The sequence below is a fragment of the Lygodium microphyllum genome, chromosome 10, assembly GCF_053477565.2.
Source record: "Lygodium microphyllum isolate KBCC chromosome 10, Lygodium_microphyllum_v1.1.10, whole genome shotgun sequence".
Classification (NCBI taxonomy): Eukaryota; Viridiplantae; Streptophyta; class Polypodiopsida; order Schizaeales; family Lygodiaceae; genus Lygodium; species Lygodium microphyllum.
This window is the reverse complement of record NC_141144.1, coordinates 54,160,285-54,185,029: the sequence shown is the minus strand read 5'-3', so window position 1 is coordinate 54,185,029 and position 24,745 is coordinate 54,160,285.

Here is a 24,745-nt window from a genome sequence, read left to right as displayed (position 1 = left end):
AAATAGGTTCCAAGGTGGAATCTTGGACTTATAAAGACAATCTTGTGTATTGGATTGACACTGACACTAACTAAAAGAGGAAAGCATCATGATATTATATTCATCATTATGAAAGTGATAGTCAAGTACAATGATTTATAGAAGTTGGGTGTTTCCACTCTCCTCACTCTGCATATGGGATTTAAGACATCTCGTCCTAGAGCATACATCATTTGTCTATTTCTCAACAATATGCATGGTCTCCCATTCTACAACCTTTCAATGGCCTTCAAAACAAGCCTACCAATGTTAGATCATAGACTATCAAAGACCTTAACCAAAAGGGTCATGACGAGAAGGATATAGATATTTAAGAACAAAAAGAATAAGAAAAGAGAGGAATAGGATCAATTTTAAACACAACACATCAAGATAGGAGCCCTTAGAAAATCTTTTGATTCAATCTTTGTATGATAGAGTTTGTCAAATACAATCACTACATGTGGTCAAGTACAAGTACATAACCCAAGCTCTAACATTTCGACTAAAAAGTGCACCTTGTCACTAGCATAACCCTACATTACATAGGCTTACTTAAATGATTTTAGCTATGAAACTATACATAAACTTTCAAACAATATCATATATGGTAGTCCGTATCAATCCGGAGCCATACTGTCAAGCTTCACCATACATTAGATCTTGCTAAAAATTTGTATGGGGACTGAATTAGTGCTTTGGCTCTATTATAATAGTTTAATTATAGAAAATAAAAATAATCCCTATTCTATACCAAATCTTCATAAAACTATCTACTCTTATTCTAACAGTGTTCTGTCATCCCCAAAGCACCATATGCATGAAGGAGATGCCTCTAAAGGCTCTAGAACCCCCTAAGAAACCTTTATTACAATAGATACCCTACTAGTTACTATTATTACAAGAATGAAAATGCATGCCTTTGCTCCTCCAATCCTTTAAAATACCATGGATTCTTAGTCTAGCAATGATCTAGTAGTAGTAGAGCATCATATACATAAACAAGACGCCATGGAAGACTTAGAATCACCTTGTGAATGCTTTATGACAGCAAATACCCTAGTAGTTATTATTAGTATATCAGTAGACACTATCCAAGATCCAACTAATTGTAAGCATAAAGAAACTCCCAAGATGTCATTGGATCCACTTCCATTGTGTTTCTCTCTTGTTTCAACTTTCTCATGAGCTATGGTGGCCTCTCCAAGAGCCTCAAAACTTAGTCACATTTTTTTCATGTTGCCCTTGAACATTATATTAGGGAATTTGGAAATTCTCGTATAGTTTGGGAATTCCTAATTTAGTCAAGATTTGGCCACATGATCAAATCTTGTCCCCTTACTTTTGAAAGTGGACTTTACCCTATATAAGTTGTCTTTCCAAGTCCCACTTTGAAGCATGGGTTAAGATGTAGCCACATGGCCAAATCTTTACCCCTTATTTGGAAGTGGGAATTGGGAGATTCCCAACTTCTCTAATATAGTGTTCTTCTTTTTTCTCTCCACTTTTTTCTCTTTTTTTATTCTCATGTTCCCCTCTCTAAAGTTTTGGTGTGTGAAGCCTTAACATAAGTCACTTCATTAATTTAGGCCATATGTATGCAAACTTCCTCTTTTTGACTTGTGTGACTTGACTTGGATATTCTACCTTATCACAATCTTGGCATCCTCACCACCTATATTTTCATGCATTGTGAAATAACTACAATGAGGAAATAAGTGGTAGATTGTACCTTTTACTATTCTACATGTAAACCATGGAAGAATCTAATACATGACTTGTTAGATGTTTTCACAATATAGACAAAAAATCCTCTAACATCCTACCTCAAAGATGAAGGAGCTCTTCAAGCTTTGCTAACTAGAATTGATCCTAGAAGCATATTACTCTTGATTCATAACTCTCAAAAAATATGCTTTGGCTATAGATATTACTCAACATGTGGCCAAGTTTTGCCGAGGGTTAAGTTTTCCCTTAGACACTCAATTAGAATCCTTGTGACCCAAGGATCTTAAAGATGCTCTTTTTAGAGCTAAAGCTTTGGCCACTTCAAATAGAAGCCAATGTCTTGAAGATAGTACCTCTCAATGTACTTGAAGAAAGACTTTGATAATCCAAGAAACAATAGAAAGAGATGCCATAAGTACAAAGAGTGAGGACATGTCTTGAGGAAATGCCTCACTCATTGATATTTCCATTACAATGAGCTAGGGCATATCCAAGCTAGTTGCCTTGATTTGAATCAAGAAGATGAGGAGCTCCTAACGAAGGAAAGCCATGCAAGTTGATCATTCATTATACTTTAGGAGTAAGATAATGATGAAAACTTAAAGCATATTATACCCTTTGAAGATGGGTAGAAGCCTAGAAAGATGCAATATGTCTTATACTTGTAATGGACCCTACTTCTCTAATGAATCTAGCCAATATGTTGTGAGAAACCTATCTTTGGATTCATAATATCCCTTTGAAGTTGAATGCTTGTACTAGAATAGTAGAATGAAAGCGTGGTAGATCGTAACCCATGGATCATATGATCAAACTACCATAGGAAAAGTGATAGCCCTAGTTTCTCTAGAGATGAGGATATCTTGATTCCTTCAAGGGAGAGAGGATATAACATCATTAATAAAATGTTGAAGAACTATCATCATGTGCAAAAAACAAAACCATCATCATCATATACATCATCATCCTCATGCTCATTGTCTACATCATCACGAGCATCCTAACAGCATCCACAAACCTCATAGCATGATCTCAAAAGAGGTAAGCTTGTACTCGGGGGGTTCACTATATATATATTATGTATATAATGTGCGTTCATGGCCTATTTATAAATATCCTAATCTGTGAATTTTTCTTGAATAAAATACAACCCTTTTCTATTCAATCTGTAAGTAACCCCTTTATATGACACCCTTCTGTATGTAAAAAATGTATAAAAATGGTGTTTTAGAAAACCCTTATTTTGAACTCACATTATATATACATATGTTCATGAGTGACGCCCCGCCCCCCCCCCCCCCCCCCCCCACGCCCCCCCGAGAGCTTGTAGCACATTCGTCTCCTCAAAACTAGTACATGGTTAGCAAAGCACACTTTTTGGTGATGGGTTAGTCAAAGGCTATACAAAAGCCTATTGATACTAAGGTGTTATACCATCAATGACTGTGATCTTCTACTAATGAACTTTTGCAAACTTTACAAAATTTGGATACCACAAAGAAAGGATGTGATGCTAGTCTTCATCATATAATAACCAACAATTGAGAGAAAAATAATAAGAGAATTAATAGCACAAGAGAAGAAAGCTCCAAAATTTGTGGGACATAAGCTTCATGCAATCTCTCCCCATTCATGGGTGAGCACCTCCCTCATGCATGTATTTATAATATTCAATTTCAGCTTTTGTGCTCAAAATACATAATAAATAAAACAAATAAATTGATGTAATATTTATCATTGGCCTATGACTTAATGCATCTGTGATAATATTAACATGACTTTGTTGATATTGACTCAAAATGCAAAAAATTTGAATGAAGGAAGCCCGTTTGATGTGTTGGTAAGAAATGAAATTTTATTTTAACAAATGTTTTATGGCTTATTGATCACTTTCGATAAGAACCTTGAATTCTATTAAGTAATATTTCCAAATATCCAAAGCATGAACCATAACTAATTTAATTTTTTTATCATAAGTACTATCGTTTTGTTCAAATGGCTATAATGTTATGGGAGCACTAGACTATGCTCGAGAGACTAGACTAGATGCAAGATTTGTTACAAGAGTTTTTATTACAAGATAATCCCATGTAGGGGCATAAGGTATAATAATAACTTAACAATATACAAAAAATCCCACAACTCGGGACCGTAAGTATAGACGACAAGGCTTAATATAGGATATGAAGGATCCCATAACCCGAGACTGCATGTATGGATACAAGATATGAGAATTACAAGATCTTCCTCTACGAGGATGAACAAGATACAAGATAGTATTAGACAACGTACTACAAGATTACAAGGTGACAAGATCATAATAGGAGACAAGACAAGATTAGATACCATGACTAGACAAGAACTAAACTAGAACTCGAAGTTACTTACTTGGAGATCCCAACTCCTTGAGCTCCCAAAGCTGGCATTGATAAGACTGAGGAGCTCTATGGTGAGCCCTTCCTTTTATAGGTGTTGTAGGGCAGCTAAAGATCTTTTAAAATATTTTATAATGACATAATCAATGATGAAAGCGATCACATGGCATATCTTCTAGAAGGTTTTATGATGACATGGCAAGGGTAGATTCGCATGGCTAGCTCGAGGATGTCCTGTTAAGGGTGTGTTCACATGGGGTGTGGATTCATATGGTATGAGCAATAATTAGTATGTACACTTAAATATGGCTTGTCCACGACATCACCCCCTCCTCTAGCCACAAGTTTCACAAGGAGGAGCTTGGTGGTTCAGTCTATATTTCATTGGATTCCTCTTCTGAAATTCTTTAACTTTCAGAGATGCTCTTTGGAGATATTGTGCAGGTTCCCAAGTGCGATCATTGATGTCATATCCTTTTCAATGATGAACAAGGTATTCCAATCGACTTTAGAGATCCTCAAGTCTAAGACATGCTCAACCTCAACTTTTTCATGATCTTTAATCTCGATAGGTTGTAGGGGATTAGATCTCTCCCCCCTCTGTGGGGTGAGCTATGGTATGGTTGGAGCAAGGAAACATGGAAGATGTGGAGGCTCGCCATGGTGCTAGGGAGTTGGAGTCGGTAAACAACTGGCTTGATCTGGGCTACAATAGTAAAGGGCCCAAATCTCTTATGGTCTAGCTTGGTGGAGGACCTTGTCATTTGGAGGTTATGCCTAAGTAACCATATAATTTATCAGTGACTTTGCATATTGGATGTTGGAGACAATACTAGTCCACATAGTGCTTGTATTGATTCTAAGCCATTTGGATTTGTTGCTTAAGTTCTTGGTGTATATCTACTAGGTGTTGAGCTTTATCTCGAGTGGCAGGGTTCTTTACTTGATTGGAGAGATGTACATTCATCCTTAGATGTTGGCCATAGTTTGCAAAGATTGGATTTTGCTTAGTAGTTGCATTGATACTATTTTTATAAGCAAACTCTGCAAAGAGCAAGAGCTCAAACCAATCATTCTAATGGTAGTTGATGGTGCAATGGAGATATTATTCCAAGACTTAATTTACTTGTTTTTTTTTACCATCAACTTGTGGATGATTGGTTGTTGATAACTGAACTTGGACTCTAAGGAGGTTGCAAAGGCTCTTCAAAAAACTAGATATGAATTGGGGACCCAGATCAATGATGATGTCATTTGGGAGTCCATGTAATCTGAAAATGTATTTGAGGAAGAGTCTACTGGTAGTTGCGGCTGTGATGGACTTGGTGGTAGGGATAAATATGCCATTTTTGTGAACCTATCCACCACAACAAGAACAAAGTCATATTTTTTTAATTTGAAAAGATTTGTTATGAAATCCATGGATATAGAAGACTAGGGTCGTGCTAGAATGGGCAAGGGTTATAGGAGACCATGTGATTTCTTACAAGGTACCTTGGCCCTGTTGCAGGTATCGCATGATTTTATATATTCCTTAACTTCTTTCTACATCTAGGGCCACCAAAAATCTCTTGAAATAAGCTCTAAGGTTTAATTAACTCCAAACTGTCTTGTTGCTAGGGTGTCATGGCATTGTTAGAGTACCTAGAGTCTCACCTTTCTTGGAGGGATGTAAAGTAGATCCTTATTATAATAATTCATTAGTTTTCTAAAACTCACAAACTTCATTTCCTTTTTCCTCTTGATTTTTTCTCTTGACATTGTTGGTCAAATCATCATGCAACAGTGCTTCATGGGGATTAACTCGATTAAGGTAGGGTGTCTTGGTGGCAACTGGAGATGGTTGCTAGTTGGAGGTGCTCTGGCTTGAGTAGTATTGCTCGTTGTTAATCAAAATCTTCTTCTCCCTTCTTAGGTGTCATGCAAGATCTTCTTGATAAAGAATCTAATTGGCATTGTTGACATCATAAGCACTAGGTGATGACAAAGTCAAACCTAGATAAGAAGTTCCTCCAATGGGATTGAGGATGCTCATTGTAATGAAGTATTCTAGATTTTTGTTATCTTTATAGACGATAGCTTTATGGTTGTGCCCACTAGCTGATGACGCAAAGTATCAAAGGCATTAACCATAGCAAGGAGTTCTTTGTTATGAATCTCATAGTTTACCTCTAGAGGGGAGAACTTCCTTGAGTGGAAGGCCAATTGATGCATATGACCATCATCTCCATGGTGGGACAAGATGGCTCCCAAGGCATACTCTGATACATAGGTCTTTTAAAAAAAGGGCTTGGTAGGATCTGGGTGGACTAGGATTTGGGCAATGGTGAAAGTGGTCTTTAGGGTCTCAAAGGCCTTCTTAGCTTCTTGGGTCCATGAGAGCTTTGAGTTTCCTGTAAATCTCATGAGTGTTGCGACTATCTTTGAGTAATCCTTCATAAATATTATGTAGAAGTTGGCTAAGTGAAGGAAAATTTGGGCATCACCGATATATGTGGGTGTCTGCCAGTCAAGAATAGTCTAGATCTTCTTGGAGTCTTTTATCTGTTGAAATAAGCTCTAAGGTTTTATTAACTCCAAACTGTCCTGTTGCTAGGGTGTCATGGCATTGTTAGAGTACCTAGAGTCTTGCATTTCTTGGAGGGATCTAAAGTAGATCCTTATAGTATAATAATTCATTAGTTTTCTAAAACTCACAAACTTCATTTCCTTTTTCCTCTTGATTTTTTCTCTTGACATTGTTGGCCAAATCATCATGCAATAGTGCTTCATGGAATGATTCGATTAAGGTACACCAAGAATTCTACTTCTGTTTGATGGAAAAAACACTTCTCAAGTTTTGCATATAGTCTTTTTTCTCTAAGTTGCTTTTCTAAAACTAATTTCACATGGTGCTCATGCTCCTTTGGATCTTTTGAGAATATCAAAATATCATCCAAGTATGTAACTACAAAATCATCTAGATGCTCTTGGAAGATATCATTCATCATATGTCAAAACGTTGCATGAGCATTGGTGAGACCGAATGGTATAACAATATACTCGAAGTGCCCATACCTTGTGTGGAAGGGTATCTTCCATTCGTCTCCTTCTCTGATCTGTACAAGATTATAGGCCCCTTGAAGATCAATCTTTGGAAGATCTTGGCTTTTCTAAGGTGTTCCAAGAGCTTTGGCATCAATGACAAAGGGTATCAATTCTTGATTGTTATCTTACTAAGTCCTCGATAATCACACACATTCGAAGTGACTCATCTTTCTTCTTTAGGAAAAGAATTGGGGCTCCAACAGAACACTTCAAGTGCATAATGAACCCCTTGGCTAAGTTCTCATCAACGTTCTTCTGTAGTTCAGCGAAGTCCATTAGGGGATAGCTTGTAGATGGGTCCAAAAGGTAGTTGAGCCCCCTCTTGGAGTTCTATAGCACAATCATATAGTTTATGCTTGCGCAAGAGATCTGCATTCTTATTTTAAAATACATCTTGAAATTCTTGACACTGGCTTCGTAGCTTGATAGACTCATCCTTACTAGATTCTTGAGTTGGTATATGATATATCATATAGGTTAGTTCCTACCATGTTGTGCCCATAAAGGCTTCAATTGGCTCCTAAATATACCGACTTTCCTTGATTTTCACGATGTGCAATATTTTTCTTGGTTGTGTTTCTTTAGCCAAAGCATCCCAAGGATGATTGGATTTGTGGGACTGGATATGATATTAAAGCATACATGAGATTTGTGATGGTCAAGAGTTACCATGAGTGGTCAAGTTTCCTTGGTAATATCTCCAGATGCTAGAGGTCTTCCATCCATGACTTCAACTAGTGCAGGATTGATCTTCTCGAGTACTGGAATCTAGTATCTATTCACCAAGCCATGATCAATCAAATATGCACTGGCCCCAAAGTAGACCAGGGCTTTGAGGGAAAGGGTCTTTGTCGACAGGATCATTTGGACTGTGACAAGGAAAGTTTCCATAAGTGTGGCCAGAATCAAGAGACCCTTTCTTATATCAAGGTTTGGTTGCACCATCCCATTCACAATAGGACATCCTCATTTTCCTACTAGAGGATGGTTGTAACAACTCTTGGGCTTGTTGCCCTCTTATTTGGGCAATTTAGGGCGATATGTCCAATGTTTCCATAATTTAGGCATAGATGATTCTCTCTTCATCTTTGCTTTTCTTGTGGGATCAACAGCTCAAATTTGGTATTATCCATTTGCATTTGTTCGGTCTTGGTTTCTTCTTTGATGGGATCTCTGATTGGGGCTGGGCTCCATTGGTGCGAGGCCTTAATTCTTCTTGATTTTCTTGCTTCCTCTCGAACAATATATTATCACAGTGGATGGCTTGCATTATATAATCATTGAGTGTTTTTTCCTCAGGCATAGTGAGCATAAGGTCCTTGATGTCATCTCAAAGATCCCATATCTAAATTGGGTGATAAAATACTCCTCATGTCAAGTGAGGTCAGTGATTAATTGCCTAAATTCAGACGCATAAGCAAAGGCAAGGAAGTTACCTTGTAGTAGCTTTCGAAATTTTATTTCTGCTATTCGATCAGTGTCAGCATCTCCAAATCTGGAAGTGACCTCGCAAAGAAATGACTCATAGTTATGAAGTACTGGCATGTTCTTTTTCAAGATTGGGCAAAACCATGATAAAGCTTGATCACAAAGAAAACTCCCAACAAATCCCACCTTGGAAGCATCATCTAGCCAGTTGCATGTAGATATAGAGATTTACCTGTTGTAGGAATCCCTTAAACTTCGAACAATCACCATCAAACTTCTCTAACATGTTGATCTTAGGTTCTCTTGTTCAGGGGTAATAAACACGCAGAATCATTTGATCACTTCCTCTGTTGTTGTGCAAGTCTCAGATCTAGTCTTGCATCTCTTGAAGCATAGGGCCTAGATGCATAGGGTTTTGTATTTGAAGTTTCACTTGCCATTCATTCAAGACTTGAATTTGTTGTTGGAGGTTTTGAAGGGAGGCCATGATTCTTTCAAGGGTTGCCTCCATGGTGCTGAGTAGGGCTAGAAATGAATCTTTCCAAATTGTTATGGGAGCACTAGATTGTGCTCGACAGACAAGACTAGATACAAGATTCGTTACAAGAATTCTAATTACAAGATAAACCCACGTAAGGGCACAATGTACAATGATAGCTTAACAAGATACACAAAAATCCCACGACCCAAGACCATGGGTTTTAGACAACATGACTTGATAGGATATAAAGTATCCCACAACTCGGGACTCTTAGTATGGATACAAGATATTAGAATTACAAATCTCCCTCGATGGGGATGTACAATATATAAGACACTACTAGACAAGATCTTGTACTATGAGATTACAAGGGAACAAGATAACATGAGACAAGACAAGACTAGATACGATGACTAGACAAGAACTCGAACTGGAATTCAAAGTTATTTACTTGGACATCTTGACTCCTTGAGCTCCCAAGACTGGCATTGGCAAGATTAAGGAGCTCTATGGTGAGCCCCTCCATTTATAGATGTTGGAGGGCAGTTAAAGATCTTCTAGAATATTTCATGATGATATCATTGATGATGCAACCAATGACATGGTATATCTTCCAAAAGATTCTATGATGACATGGCAAGGGTGGGTTTGCATGGTTGGCTCGAGGATGTCCTATGGATTCATATGCCATGAGCAAGAATTAATCTGTATACTTGATCATGGCATATCTGTGATATTTAATTTATGACTTTTATAGGTGATAATATGATCATTCTATATTAAAATAGTGATTATATATGAACCACTAGCATTAGTGGTGGCAACAAGAAAGAAAGGTTGGGAGAAATCAAGCAACTAGAGAATGGGTTCATGGGATTTCAAAGTAACAAAAGATTTTTGTTGACTAGAGGTCCTATGAAAAACAATATTTTCTCGCAACAATATAGTCAAATGCAAAGAAATGAGGGAAACATTTCTAATAAATTTTTTGTAAAATCCAGCTAATCCTAGAAAAGTTTGAGCTTCATGCAAACTCTTGGGATTAGGTAAATCTTTTATAGTTTACATTTTTTTAACGATCAACTATGATAACTTTAGTAAAAACTATATGGCCCAAATTTTCAATTTGATTTTAGAAGAATGAACTCTTATCAAGATTCAAATATAAAGGATTTTTGTGCAACAGTAGATCAAACACAATGTGAAGAAATTTCTTATATTCCTCTTTTGATTTATTGAAAACAAGTATATAATTAAAGAAAACAATTACAAAACCTTGATCATCTTGAAAATTTCTATTTATCATGTAGGTAAACATAGCTTCTTTATTAGTATGACTAAAAGGCATAATAATATATTCATATTGACCAAAACATGTCTTAAATGTAGTCTTAAATACATTAGTTAAATTTATACAAATTTCATAATATCCTAGTTTGAGATCTATCATGCCAAAATTTTTAGTTCCTTTAAGTTTATTAAGCAATTCATATAGAAATGAGCTCTATTGATTTTTAAGAGTCACTTTGTTTAAGGCTCGATAATCAATACATCTTCTTTATGTTTTTTTTTTCAATCAATAAGACAAGTGTAACAAAAGGAGAAACACTAGGATTAATCAAACTATTATCTAGAAATTCAATCAGTTGTCTTTGAATTTCTTTTTGATAGAAAGGACTGTGTATCTATGGAGTTTTGTGCAATGGAAAAAGTTCGATTTTTTGATTTGATTATCCTTGTAATGATGGTAACTTAAGTGGATAATTATCTATAAAACGAAGTCTATATGAGTCTAAAAACGTTTTCTATGGGGATGACAATGGAGAAGACTTAGACTTTTTAACTTTAGTTATAAAAATCATGTATACCTTGTATGGCTTTCTTAGTGCTCGCGTAGCTTATGTGTGATTGATTATTGAATACACTTCAATTTTTAGGTAGCTAATCATAGAGATTGTCTGTCCTTAGAATTCAAAAGTTATTGTGCTAGTATAATAATCAATGGTAGAGTTAATTTGATGTCTAAAAAAGCATATCAAGGATAATCTCTCATGATCGAAAGAGGTGCAACTAAGGAATCCCTTTTTCCTTTATACTTACCCATAGAAATTTCTAAACCTTTAACTTTCCTTGTTTCATTATATCTAATGCCTTGAAATGTAGATTTATGGACTAATTTTTAATTATAACCTCCTAATCCATTTTTTTGAAATACAAAATCATGATATCTATCATCATCATGCAAAATAGTCGCATTTGAGTCATGCCTAGAATCTTTCATCTTCAATAGAGCATGCAAAGAAATAGGTATACCTTATTTCATGTTGTAATGTGTTCATAGTTCAATCAAAGGTGTATTCAAGTAACTCCTCAATATTGTGAAATTGGGTCGTGCTTTGATTTTTATTGGATGGTAAGAAAACACAACAACCAAATCGATAATAACAAGGTTTTTCATAATGCTAGCAAGTAATTTTGGACTTTTTATTTTAAACATTAAAATTTACACTTCGAGGTTTTACCTGCTGCGCAAATCGGATGTTGGATATTTATGTAACGAGCATCGGAAGGTCTCCAAGAACAAAGAACTCTACTTTAAGCTAAAAAATCAAGAGAATAGACTTGCACGACATGAAGCAAAAAGACCAATTGGGTACAATCTCCCCCCGTGCCTTGTGTGAACGCTTCACAAGGCATGTATTTATAAATTTATTCATATCAAAGCTCAAAATTAGCCTAATTTTACAATAAGCATGCTTTAGCTTTTGCATTTACTTTTTACCAAATAAAGAATAAAGCGGTTGAGTCGAGTTGTGCCCAAATACAATGTCCAATAGTGAAATATTTAAACCGTGCGCCCATGCACATACAAAATAATAAATATTTGCCAAGTGCTTCAATAAATAAGCGCACCTATATAAATATTAGTGCCTCATCTTTAATATTAAGATGCGCACCCATAAAAAATGATAATTTCTTCTAGATAATTTGAATATATGCTATCGCCTAGTGCTTCCCAATGCCACCGTCGCCTACTCTACACATAAAGTGAAGCATTTACAATTGTTAGAAAATAATAAAATTAAACCGACAAAAGTGAATACCTAGCAATCTTCAGCTACAAAATAAATACATAGGTTGGAACTCTGGAACTCCGTCCTAACCTTAATTTAATGCGAATGTACTCTAAACTCATAAACCTCCATTAATTTAAATATCTATTTTGTGGAATCACCCACTGTGGAGTCACCCACGTGCACATTAAATTAACATGACGCCCAAAAAGGACAAGTGCCTCCATTAATTCCTCGCACAAGGAATCCACCTTGTGTAGGAGCCCCAGCAAATAAATATAGTTTTATGGAATCCATCTCGCAAAACCTCATGGAATCCATCATGGTCTCACGGAATCCATCGTGGAATATGCCTCCTGGCATCATATCCCCAGGGTGGGACTGCAATTGTTCTCAATTACTATTAGCTCAATGTGGAGCAAGCAGTGAGGGGTAAGCATTTAGATCATGGACGTGCATCCATTGGGCCTCTTCAACATGATGATTTTTAAACTTAACCAAATATCTAGAATATCTACGGCCAGTTCTAGTAGTCAGAAAGTCAGTATCTAAAATAGTTTCAGGTTCAAGGATTTTAATTTCTTCTTCTAACAAAGGAGGGTTTTCATAGACAGGGTGAACATGTAATTGGCCTCTAAAAGGTCGTAACAAACTAATATAAAAAGTATTGTGGATTTTCCAGTATTGGGGTAATTCTAATTTAAATACATTGTCATTGATTTTGTGAATGATCTTGAAAGGTCCATAAAATCTAGGGGTAACTTAACAACAGGTTGTTTCTCAACACTTTGTAATCGTCTCTTTTCAACGTGTAACCAAACATAATCATGAATCTTGAAACTCATAGCTTTTTTCTTCTTGTTAACTTGTTTAGTGTATGATTGCTAGGCTTTCGCAATCATATCTTTGACTTCAGCAAAAATAGTAGCATGCATATTGGCAATATCATCAGCAGCTTTAACTTTGTTTGACAATGATGTAACAGGTGTAGGCAATTTATATCCATAAATGATTTCAAGAGGTGCTTTCTATGTAGCTATATGTGGTGTATTATTGTATGCAAACTGAAGTAAATGTAAGTGTGTATCCCATGTTTGTGGTTTTGAAATTGTGTATGCATGCAAAAGATCTAAAATTGTATTGTTAGTAGCTTCTGTTTATCCATTTGTTTCAAGATGCAATGCAAATGAGAAATCAATCTTTGTACCTAAATTAGCAAACAAAGTAGTCCAAAAATTATTGCAAAATCTAGAATCATGGTAAAAAATAATAACTTTTGGCAAATGATGGTTAGTGAAAACAATTTTCAAAAGCAATTGAATAGCAAGAGATGCAGTTAATGCTTTCTTGCATGGAATGAAATATGATTGTATGCTAAATCGATCTACAATAGTCCAAATCATGTCATGATTAGCTTGGGTGTTAGGCAAACCAGTAATAAAATCCATTGAAATATGTTCATATGGTCGTTCAGGAATTGGTAAAGGCATTAATAAACCATATTGCTTACCATGGTGTCGCTTAACTCTTTGACAAATTAAACATTTAGATACAAAGTTAGAAACATCAGATTCCATCTGTGGCCAGTAAAAATCTTCAACCAATGTATGTAAAGTAGAAATAATACCTCTATGGCCTTGGTATGGGGGTCAATGAATTTCGTGCAGCACAAATGATCGAAATGGAACAGTTACACACAACCTTTTCTCATAAAACATAAATCCATCAAAATAAGACAATGAAATTATTGGAATCCCGTTATTTGCAACTATTTTATTCCAATCAACTTGAAAACAGAGGTCTTGATCATAGGTATCTTTCATAGGGTTAAGGGAATCAAAAGATATCATAGAGATATTATAGATAGTTGGTCTTCTACTCAAAGCATCTGCAACAACATTCTCTTTTCCAGGTTTATATTAGATAAGTGGGTAAAAACTTTGAATAAAAGCAGCCCATTTAATATGATGGTTAGAAATTTGTGGCTGACTAAGGAGATGTTTGATACTTTGTTGGTCAGTTTTGATCATGAATTCAAATCCCATTAAATAGTGTTTCCATTGACGTAAAGCTTGTACTACAACTAGTAATTTTGTGAAATACGCGGGATCTAGAGCATGGCAGATGTGGAAGCTATGGAGGTTGAAAGAGGAAAAAGAAACTCATGAAGACATTGACCCTTACTAGGACAAATTGTTACACAAGTGAATTAGGTTCCAAGATTGAGACTTGGACTCATAAACACAATCTTGTGTATTAAAAGTGACATGACACTTTACTGGAAATAATAGAGTACTATCATTGCATTAGAAAAAGAGTGCAAGTACAATGCTTTATAGGAATTGAGTGGTGGTACTTTCTCCTACTGTGAATATGGGATTCTGGTCTTGAGCCCTCACTGCTTCTTACAAAGGGACTAAAGTAGGTGTGATTGCAAATATCTCAACACCCCTCCTCAATCACAACCAAAAGTACAAAGTGTGTAGAGGCTTTAGTGAAAGCAACACCTGCAAAGTATGGGCACACCATAAACATGGCAAAAACACCAGAAGTTATCGCAGAAAAGGCTAAGTGTGGGTACCATAAACATGATGGACATCCAGAGGCTGTAGCAGGGACCTCACAAAGTGTAAGGATAACTGAGGAGTTTACAAGTTTATGTTTGAGGCATTAGGGCTAGGAATTAGAAAACTAAAAAATTCTATCTAAATGGAAGGACTGATGAGGTTTGTCCTTCTCCTAGTGGTCTTCTTCTTCTTCTTCTTCTTCTTCTTCTTCTTCTTCTTCTTCTTCTTCTTCTTCTTCTTCCTTTGCTCCATTTTCTTCTTCTTCTTTAACTGCAACTAGATAGGCATTTTGGGACCTCTTTCTAGCATGGCAGAACTTCTCGATGTGTCTGGTCCTTTTGCAGAAGTCACAGAAGAGCTGATCCTTCTTGCCTTTGTACCTGTTGCCAACATATAATGCATGCTCATCTCTAGAGGTACTTAGTTCTTCCTTAGTTTTTAGCTTCTTTTCCTCCTCTAACAGTGATGCGTGGATATCAACAAGTTCAGGATTTGGCATGTTGATTAAAGTTGTTGATACATTATTATATTCAGGAGGCAAACTCTTAAGTAGAACACCGATGCAAACATCTTCTTCCATTTTAATGTTGATTCCTGCAAGTTGGGTTAGAAGTCCTTCCATGTAATTTAGATGTGTGGCAAGTGATGTGCTGGACTTCATTTCAAGCTTGAAAAACTCAATTAAGAGACCATACTTTGATGATTTAGACTGTGCATCGAACAAGGTTGGATGTAGATCCTAGAACAAACCACCTTGGGGAGACATATGACTCGATGTATTACTATCAAGGATGGAGCTAAGGTTGCTCAAAAAATAGGAAATATGTAGACACACTGACTCGATGAGAACAGAAGGCAACAAAGTAGATTTAGACAAAGGATTTAATGTAGATCAACCTGTTGGGGTAAAAGGCCTTTGGGCCTGCCCATGTATAGTGACCGCCCATATTCTTTATTCATATATAATATGATAGTGCAATAAGGCTATCAGTTCAGTGGGACAGCACCTACATTGTGTGTGCCCTTCTCTTCCGCATCTTCCTCTTCTTCTTCTCCACTGCCATTGCATCCCCTTCAACTGGTATCAGAGCTTTGGATCAGGGATTGATCGTGGAGCTTAGCCGAGCATTACTTCAGCCCGGATTGAAGACCTACAACTTGGAGCTTCAATGCCAACTATAGCTTGTTTCCCCCAAGGTAAGATTTCATCTCCCGCCTCTCCCTGGCCCTCATAGGCTCTTTGCAGGTGTTCCTTGGCTTCATTGGGCACCTTCTATGCCCCTATTTTCCCCATTATCCTCATTATAACCAGCAGGCCCCATAGTAGCAGCTCACGTTTTTTTTGCGCCTGTTTCAAAATTTGGCTAAAAAATCCCATTTTTTCTCATATCTAGGGCATCCAAAACCCAATTTAGGAAAGATAAGAGTTTAACTTGGGGTTTTGGCATGCTCCAGATGCAATGGTGATGTCAGATTTGCCAAATTCTGATCACAAAATTTTATGTAACAGATCTGAGTTGATTTACAGCAAGAAAATGTCATGGTTTTAGCTTATGTGATTCTCTCGAGACTTGGTATTTGATGCCCAAATGCTTTGCGGATGTTTGCCCAATGTTTTGAGATGCTTTGGGACTTGGTTTGAGCTTCCATAGCTTGATTTATGCAGGGATTTACTACGGTAGATTGTTTAAGTAGCAAGATTTTATCAAGGACGGCTTATGCATAATGCTCATTGTTGATATTCGGGTGTCGTGTTGGATGTATTGATGCTTGATCATCATGATTTATGCCCGGATCTGCTATTTTAGAGATATTGAGCCTTGATTTGGATGTTGATACTTCGTTGTTGGTTGGGATTTATGCTACCTTGGTTGATAGGTTATTTTACCTCTAGTTTGGTTATGCCTATGGTCTACGGGTGCTCCCGACTACTTGGGATGATATGTTGATGTATTTGGATGATGTTACTTTAACACAGTATTAGTGAGTTTGGGAATCTCCCTATTCCCATTTTTTGAATACTAAAAAGATGGCACCCGGATAACATGCCCATAAGTTTCTCAAAACCATATGATGTGACCTATCATTGGAAAGCGCTAAAAAAATGGAATCTATTGAGCTAAAGAGCGCTTGATTTGGAGTTATAGTGTTCAAGTTATGACAAATCCAAAGATTTGACCACGTGTCCCAAACTTATGGAAAATTCCCATATTCCCCAATATGGAGTTCTTTGATGTTTATGCTCCCAAATGCTTCTTGAGCAAAGAGTAGAGCTCAATTCTTGGTTCACTGTCATTTTCTTTGCAGTTGGCGTTTCACTTGATAAGGTTTATACCCCGTGCTACCCATTATGGGACTGATGTTTGATATGGATGCTTTTGGGTTCGGCTGCAATATGGTAGATGTTTGGGCTTAAATCGACTAGCATTTGAGAATTTTGTGGAGCAGTTTGCATTTGGTTGGCTTATCACTTATGTAGCTTGGATGCTATTTGGCCCTTAATGCCCTGATTATGGATCTTGGATTTACTTGGATGCAGATACATGTTTGAGTAGTGCTTGCTCCATTGTCTTGGCAGTTGGTTATTGAGCTTTCATTGCTCATTGATGCTTGGTTCTTTGCGGGTTACTCCTTGATCAGTGGACTTCTTGATAGTACTTGGGTTTAGCAATTATGGCTTTGTTGCTTCTGTGTTGCCTAGCTTCTATGCTAGTTGGGTTGCTTTTGCCTATACACGTCAGAGAGCAGTTGCTCTTGATGCTTACCCAGCTATGCACTTTGTCTACTATCATGTACTTTACAGAGCCACTTATTTGGATGTTGTTGTATAGATACTTGGGCTTCTCCTGGAGCTTGACCATTGAAGGATCTTATGCCACTTACCGATCTTGCATTGACTTGGATACTACTATGTGGTCAGAGTCATGTTGGCCATTATGGCTGTGGGCTGATTTCATGGTTGAATACCATATGATCTTTTGATAGATGTCTTGGCCTTTACACTATTGTGGTTGGTTATGTCATGCACTTAGTTACGAGTCTTTTTCATATGGGAGCTTCTACATCCCTAGTTGATGCGTGTGTGCTTCCCTCTCCAGTGAGGATGCAAGAGTATTTGCAGCAGCATGCTTCTACCACTTGTGCTTCTATTGATAGTTGACTTGATGAGCAGGTTCCCTATGCTGGGACAGCCGTCGACTCCTTGAGCTCCATGGATGCTATGGATAGCCCTATTCATGATGACTTGGATTCCTTGTCATCTTCAAATTCTTCTTCTACAGATGTATGCTTCCATTGTGGGAAGCTTCGGCATGTTAAAAGAAAATGTTTCAGATGGATTAGAGAGTAGTAGAGATAGAGATGGACTTGACATGAGCAGAGAGTCAGAGATACAGGAGATGCAGCGGGTGTTACCACTGTTACTAGTGGTTGGTAAGGTACATGTTGTTACCCATTATGATGCAGTTGAGCATGTACTCCTATCATCTAGTTTTCCTACAACTTTCTTACTTAGTGATACGGCCTACACCTCAGATTGGCTATTGGATTCTATGGCATCTTTTCATGTTACTCCACATAGAGCATGGTTCTCTACTTACAGGGAGTTTGATGGATGCATTTCTTTGGACCTTGAGCAGACTTATACTATTCTTGGTATAGGAGACATACACCTAGCTTTGCCTAATGGGACTTCTCTTATGCTTAGAGATATTTTATATGTTTCCATGCTCAGTAAGAACTTGATTTCTATCAGTTAGTTGCATGATGCAGGTTACTCTATTTCTCTTCAGGATAGATCATGGAAGATCTGTCATGGTTGCTTGGTTTTGGCTAGAGGTTCTAGAGTTGGTTCTCATTACCCAGTGCATGTCTCTCATGTGGGAGATTCTATGGTTGCAATTATCCGGATACCACATGCATTGTTATGGCATTATCGCCTAGGCCATATGCACCACTGATAGATGGAGATCTTGTCTCGTTTAGACTCATTGTTGCCTCCTATGTCACTTACAGATCTTGATGCTTGCCTTGATTGTACTCTTGGTCCTTGCAAAGCCCCCTTGGCTTATGGCAATTGTACGAGGCATGCTCCTCTAGATCTTGTCCATTGTGCAGTATATGGACCTATGCCTTCCCAGTCATTTGGTGGAACATCGTACTTTGTGACCTTTGTTGATCATGCTACCCATCGTTTTTGGGCTTTTCCCTTGGTGCATATTGAGGATACTGCAGTTATGCTTGATAGGTTTATGGATTTTGCTGGTAGCAGGCCTAGGTGCTTGTATATAGATTATGAGAGTCATTCTCTCTCTCCCTGCTTTCAGACCTCTTGTCAATAGTATGGCATTGATTTCTTGTGCCCACGGTATTATGGGATTGCTCATGGTATGTGCCTGACCTTACAGGCAAAGGTTGCTTCTATGCTTATCACAACTAGGTTATCTTATGGATTTTGGGCTGAGGCCCTTATGACGGCAGTCTATTTGGTAAATAGGAGGCCGTGCTTGACCTTGGATGGTATTATATGCCATGAGGCATGGAGTGGCATGGAGGCCTCTTATGATTACTAGAGGATGTTTGGCTGCCAGGCATATGTACGTATGCCACATGAGCCTATGTCATGTAGATGTATCCTCCTTGGTTATGGAGGTGGTGACTTTAAGGCCTATAGATTATGGGATTTGGATGCCTAGCAAGTCATACACAGCCGTCATACTGTCTTTATGAGAAGTAGACACCTCTTAGGCCTCTTGATGAGCATTCAGTATGCTTTATGGATGATTTTACATCAGCTATAGTGCCATTACATCAAGCTATTTATGCTGAAAATGAGACACTTATTGGCCTAGATGACATAGCTATGCATATCAGTCAGGGTCATGATGTTGGTGGTCAGTTGCTAGACCCCTAGAAAAATCATGAGAGCCGTTTTCTTGTAGTTTTGCAGGATGGATAGTCAGCCATATATTAGTCTTCCACTTCGCTGAGGCCACATGTAGACTTGAGACCCTGTTGGACGAGTGTCCCGGATGTTGGCTCTCTTTCAGTGATTGACCCGGAGAATTTGACTACTCTCTGTTGTCTTGTATGCACCACAATGATGCTATGTGTGACTCTAATACTTTACATCCGTGCACTGATGCATTGTGCTTGCTTCATGAGAAGCATTCTTGGATTGCTCCATTATATGGAGCTATGGGATCGCTTCTCCTAGATGTCATGGACTCGGGGATGCTTGACTCTTCTTCTGCACAGGTTCCCGACACTTCTTGCACAACTCGCTTTCTGATTGGACGTTGGGTGAGATGTCATGATTCCTCACCTTGTCTTCTTTTTTCTTTTCTTTGTTTTCACTATTGAGCCACATTGGCCTTTTAGTAGGAGGTTGTTGGGGTGAAAGGCCTCTTGGCCTGCTCATGTATAGTGACCGCCCATATTCTTTATTCATATATAATATGATAGTGTAATAAGGTTGTCAGTTTAGTTGGACAACACCTACATTGTGTGTGCTCTTCTCTCCCACATTTTCCTCTTCTCCTTCTCCACTGCCATTGCATCCCCTTCACGACCATTCAGTGTCAAATGAAGGTGATGGTACATCCTCCAACACTTCTCCTTGGGGTGCAAGGTCTAGTAGCTATCCAAGATTTTTGATGGCCAAAGGGGGATTGAGGGTTGAGGGATTGTTGAGGGCAATTTTGATGTTAGGATGGTGGCAAAAGATACATGGTTTTGCTAATCTGTGTGGCTCCTCCTCTCCCACCAAATAACCTTGAATTTCAAAACCAACAAGAAGAGTGGTTTTTCAATACTCGAGGGTTTCAGAGAGAGAAGCCTTTGAGAAAATAAAGGAAATAACATTTAGACAAGTCCTTTTCTCTAAAAATTGAAGTGAGGAACGAATTAATTATTGAAGACCCTTTGGTCTAAAATTCTTTATGCAAAGCCTTCAACCAATGGATAATAGAGTGATACTTGATGTATATGATATTGAAGTCTTCAAGATGGATCATTACCTTCTCTTTGATGTTGAGACACAAACAAATCACCTCATTCTAATACCTATGTTGCTAGCCCCCATCATATAGTAATCAATAATTAACAGAGCTATAGGAAGAGAACCAATAGTATAAGAGATGAAAGCTCCACAAAGTGCATGACATAAGATTGGGTTTAGTCTCCCCCCATGCATGGCTAAGCATCTCCTCCATATATGTATTTATAATATTCAATGAAACTTTTATCCTCAAAATACATTGAATGCATCCTTTTTGAGTTCTTACTTTTCGTCTCCTTGCATGATGTGCTTTTGTACAAATAAATCAAACACACTATAGATTTACAATCAAAAATATTATTTTTTATTCTCTAATACATACATAAGAATAAACCTATTGCGCATGTGCACACAAAAAGTCATTGTACTAATAGACACATACAAAATAAAATCTTTTTGATAATGTTTTTCAAAATTAAAATCTATACTTCAAAATTTCCATTTAATTAGCTACTCACCACAATACAAAATCTCAAGGGGGTGGGGTAGAGGGTTCACTATATGTATATATTCTATATCACATGGGTTCAATGCCTATTTATAAGTATTATTATCTATGAACTTTCCTTGAATAAAACACAATCATTTTTTCTTCAATATATAAATAATGCCTTTATATTACACCCTTCTATATTTAAAAAAATATGTGAAAATTTCTTTTTTTTGAACCCACATGATACATATGTCTATGCGTAACCCTCACGATCACAAAACACATTAGTATCTTTTTGTCTATCTAAAAGGCATAATGTATCCTATACCACACATTGGAGTTCACATGATAAGTCACACATTATGCTGTAAATAGACAAAATCCATAATACTCAAAATCATCTAAATTTCATAAAAAATTTCATAAATGAATATAATTCATAACAAGATGAGCTAGGTAATATTATCAATGTCATAGAGAATATCCATCCTGTAGACTTATTTCAATTCGCTCTATTGGGTTAGGGTCTATATGCCTAGAGGTCCTCGTGGAAGAATCAAAATCACTAGATCTCTTTTCTTGGAAAGAACCCTCAGACCATAGTTAGGGATCACTCTCAAATTATGAGCCAATCTCCCCAATCTCTCTCTAAATGATGTCAAATGATGGTCTACTAGCCAAGCTACCTTAGACATGGCTACTTCACCCTATCGAAATCAAACAATAGGAACTTTAGGACTAAGTAGCATAATTAAGAAACATACGATGGCAAGAAACATGAATATGAAGTTATATGTCAAGTTATCACATTAGGACCTCATGGATTACTACAAACTTGCTAGTAATGGAGACATAGTAGGTGAACTTTTATTGCATAGACTCTACCATTAATATAAACTGCAAGGCTTCCATGAAATGTGGTTCCATCTAGAACACATGGTATATGAATGTCTATACTCTACTCATCTACCTTAATCCCAAGTGGATATCCTACTTAGTGTTAGAGTTGAGATCCATAAGAAAACCAATCAACTTTACCCAATTGATTTTTATACTCACCACCATGAAAAACACCCTCAATTGTAGTCTCATCTCTCTAGTAACACCTAAGCATGCTCAATCTAGAGGGGCCATATCATCTCTGTACTCTAAGACTAGCAATTTAGTCTGTGTTAAGTCTCTTCAAGCCATTAACTATCAATCAAAGGAAAGAGGACATTGCAAGAACGAAGAGTAGGAAGAGGTAAGGACAAGGTAGCTTTCCTATCTAATTTATTGCTCTAGGTGAAACTTTGTTCCTCTCCTTCTCCTGTATCACTTAGCCACTACAGCAACACAACTAAGCTATAGAGTGCTAATATGTTATTGATCCACTATTGAGAAAAGCCTAATCACACCATTATACCCTTCAAGAAGTTCCATTTTACCTTGTCATCAATATTCTGAACATCCAAAAGTCGCTAGTTGTAGAATTGTAGCTCAATGTAATGGTCCTGAGACTTGTGTAGGAATAGGGGCTGGGAAAATAGATTAATTTTGATAAAACTTTACAAAGAGTTCAAATCTTTAAATGATTAAAGTTTACCTTTTTGTGGAATTATCAACCATACTATCCATCTCCCATCCCAGTGTCCTCGCTTCCATGCAAATAGTATTCCTCACCACTCCAAATCATTCTAGCTCCTCATAGAGATTGACTTCCCTTTCCTACCATGTGATCCAGTACTAAGAGGTTGTTGATCACAAGGATGAGAGAGAGGAAGGGTGGAAATACCCCCCTAAGGCTATATAAGCGTTAGTGCTTTAAGGCTTTAGTGGTAGGCATTATGTTTTATGTATGTATGTATGTATGTATGGAGAGAGAGAGAGAGAGAGAGAGAAGGGGAAGAGAGGGAATAGAGAAGAGAGAGATATGAATAGAGAGTAGAGTAGAGTAGATTAGTATATTATCATCCAGGGAAGGCCAAATTATGACCCATGGGACCTTTCCACATATACAATGATTCTCATCCCCCATGGTAGGAAAGGGTAGCTATGGTGAAAGAGCGATCTATGCAGTGTGGTTCTCCTGAAAGCGTAACATGTGGGTGATGGGAGCCCCTAACATTGATAGTAGGAGTAGTGGTCAGAAGCTGGTGAAGTGGCCCCTGTAAAGAAATATCAAAGTCAGCCCATATGTGTGCATATGTTGGGCATGTCATAATCATATGCTCCTCTGATTCTACACTCTATAGTCCACATAGCTTGCATAACCTCATCTCTCTTGCCTATCCACTCCATGCACCTATCTCAATCAATAAAGTATGTGATCGAGTTCGAAGTCATGCAATACTCTGTCTAAATACCACTAAGAGCGGGTTGGCTATGTATGGCTGCGTGTGTGCCGGTGTTTGTATGTAGGATTCCCAACATGAAGGATGGATATGCATATTGTAATAAGCAAGTTTTCCATTTTCTCTCTTGCTTTGATGTTTTGCTTGATACACTCGTAAGAGGTCCGATTGAAATGTGTCCATGCGTATATCTTCGGATGCCATATCTAGATATCTATTCAATCCCCACCCTTTAAACCATTTTCGCATATCCAACACCCATCCTATTGAAAGCACTTTACTTTTCCACATTTTCTGTAGGCATGTACTAGCATCCCATGCCCATTTGGGGAGCCTACTATCATCCATTTAACGTACTCAGGTGGCATATCTCAGTACTCATATCATAGCAAGTACCTTAATTGGCCGTCAACCAGTTTCCAAAAGCATAAGTACTTATAGTGTGGTGCTTTTGATGCCCAAATATCTACAAATAAAAGCTTTTTGCACCTTCTCAATGTCGTTCCATGCAAATGAGGAGATGCTCTCCCTCCACATTTCGACTCCATATAATATCGTCTGTAGAACATATGCATCAAAAATCATACAACGTATTTTTTAGCATAGTATCTGTACGGCTACAGTCATTTTCAAAGTGATAATATTTTCTTTTGCCCCTATTGCTAATCTCCGCTCCACATATGTATGCCATCTATTGTCTGTAGGTTTCTCCATCCCCAAGTATTTGAAAGTAGATACTACCTCTATAGACTGTCTCGCATAATGTACTTTTGGTGGGGTCTTTGATTGCTTGGTGCACACAGCCATTAGCTTTGTTTTTGATGCATTCACCGTCAAACCACTATCTTGACAAAACCATTCAAGAATCCCCATGAACTGCTGCATACGTTCTCCAATATATGTAAAGAAGACCACATCATCAACATAAAGTAGGAGCAAGATGGCAAACATACCAATATGTGGGCTTTTGGCTTACTCTTCATTCATAGCCATGAGAATTATTTCCTCTAGCTTATCAATGCATTAAAAAAATAATGTAGGGGAGAGCAAGTAACCTTGTTTGACTCCCATATTACTCTCGAATACTTGTGACAGCCCGTTGCGACCTGTGAGGTGGCACACCACTTGTTTTGATATATCCTATAAATTCCCATGCATAGATC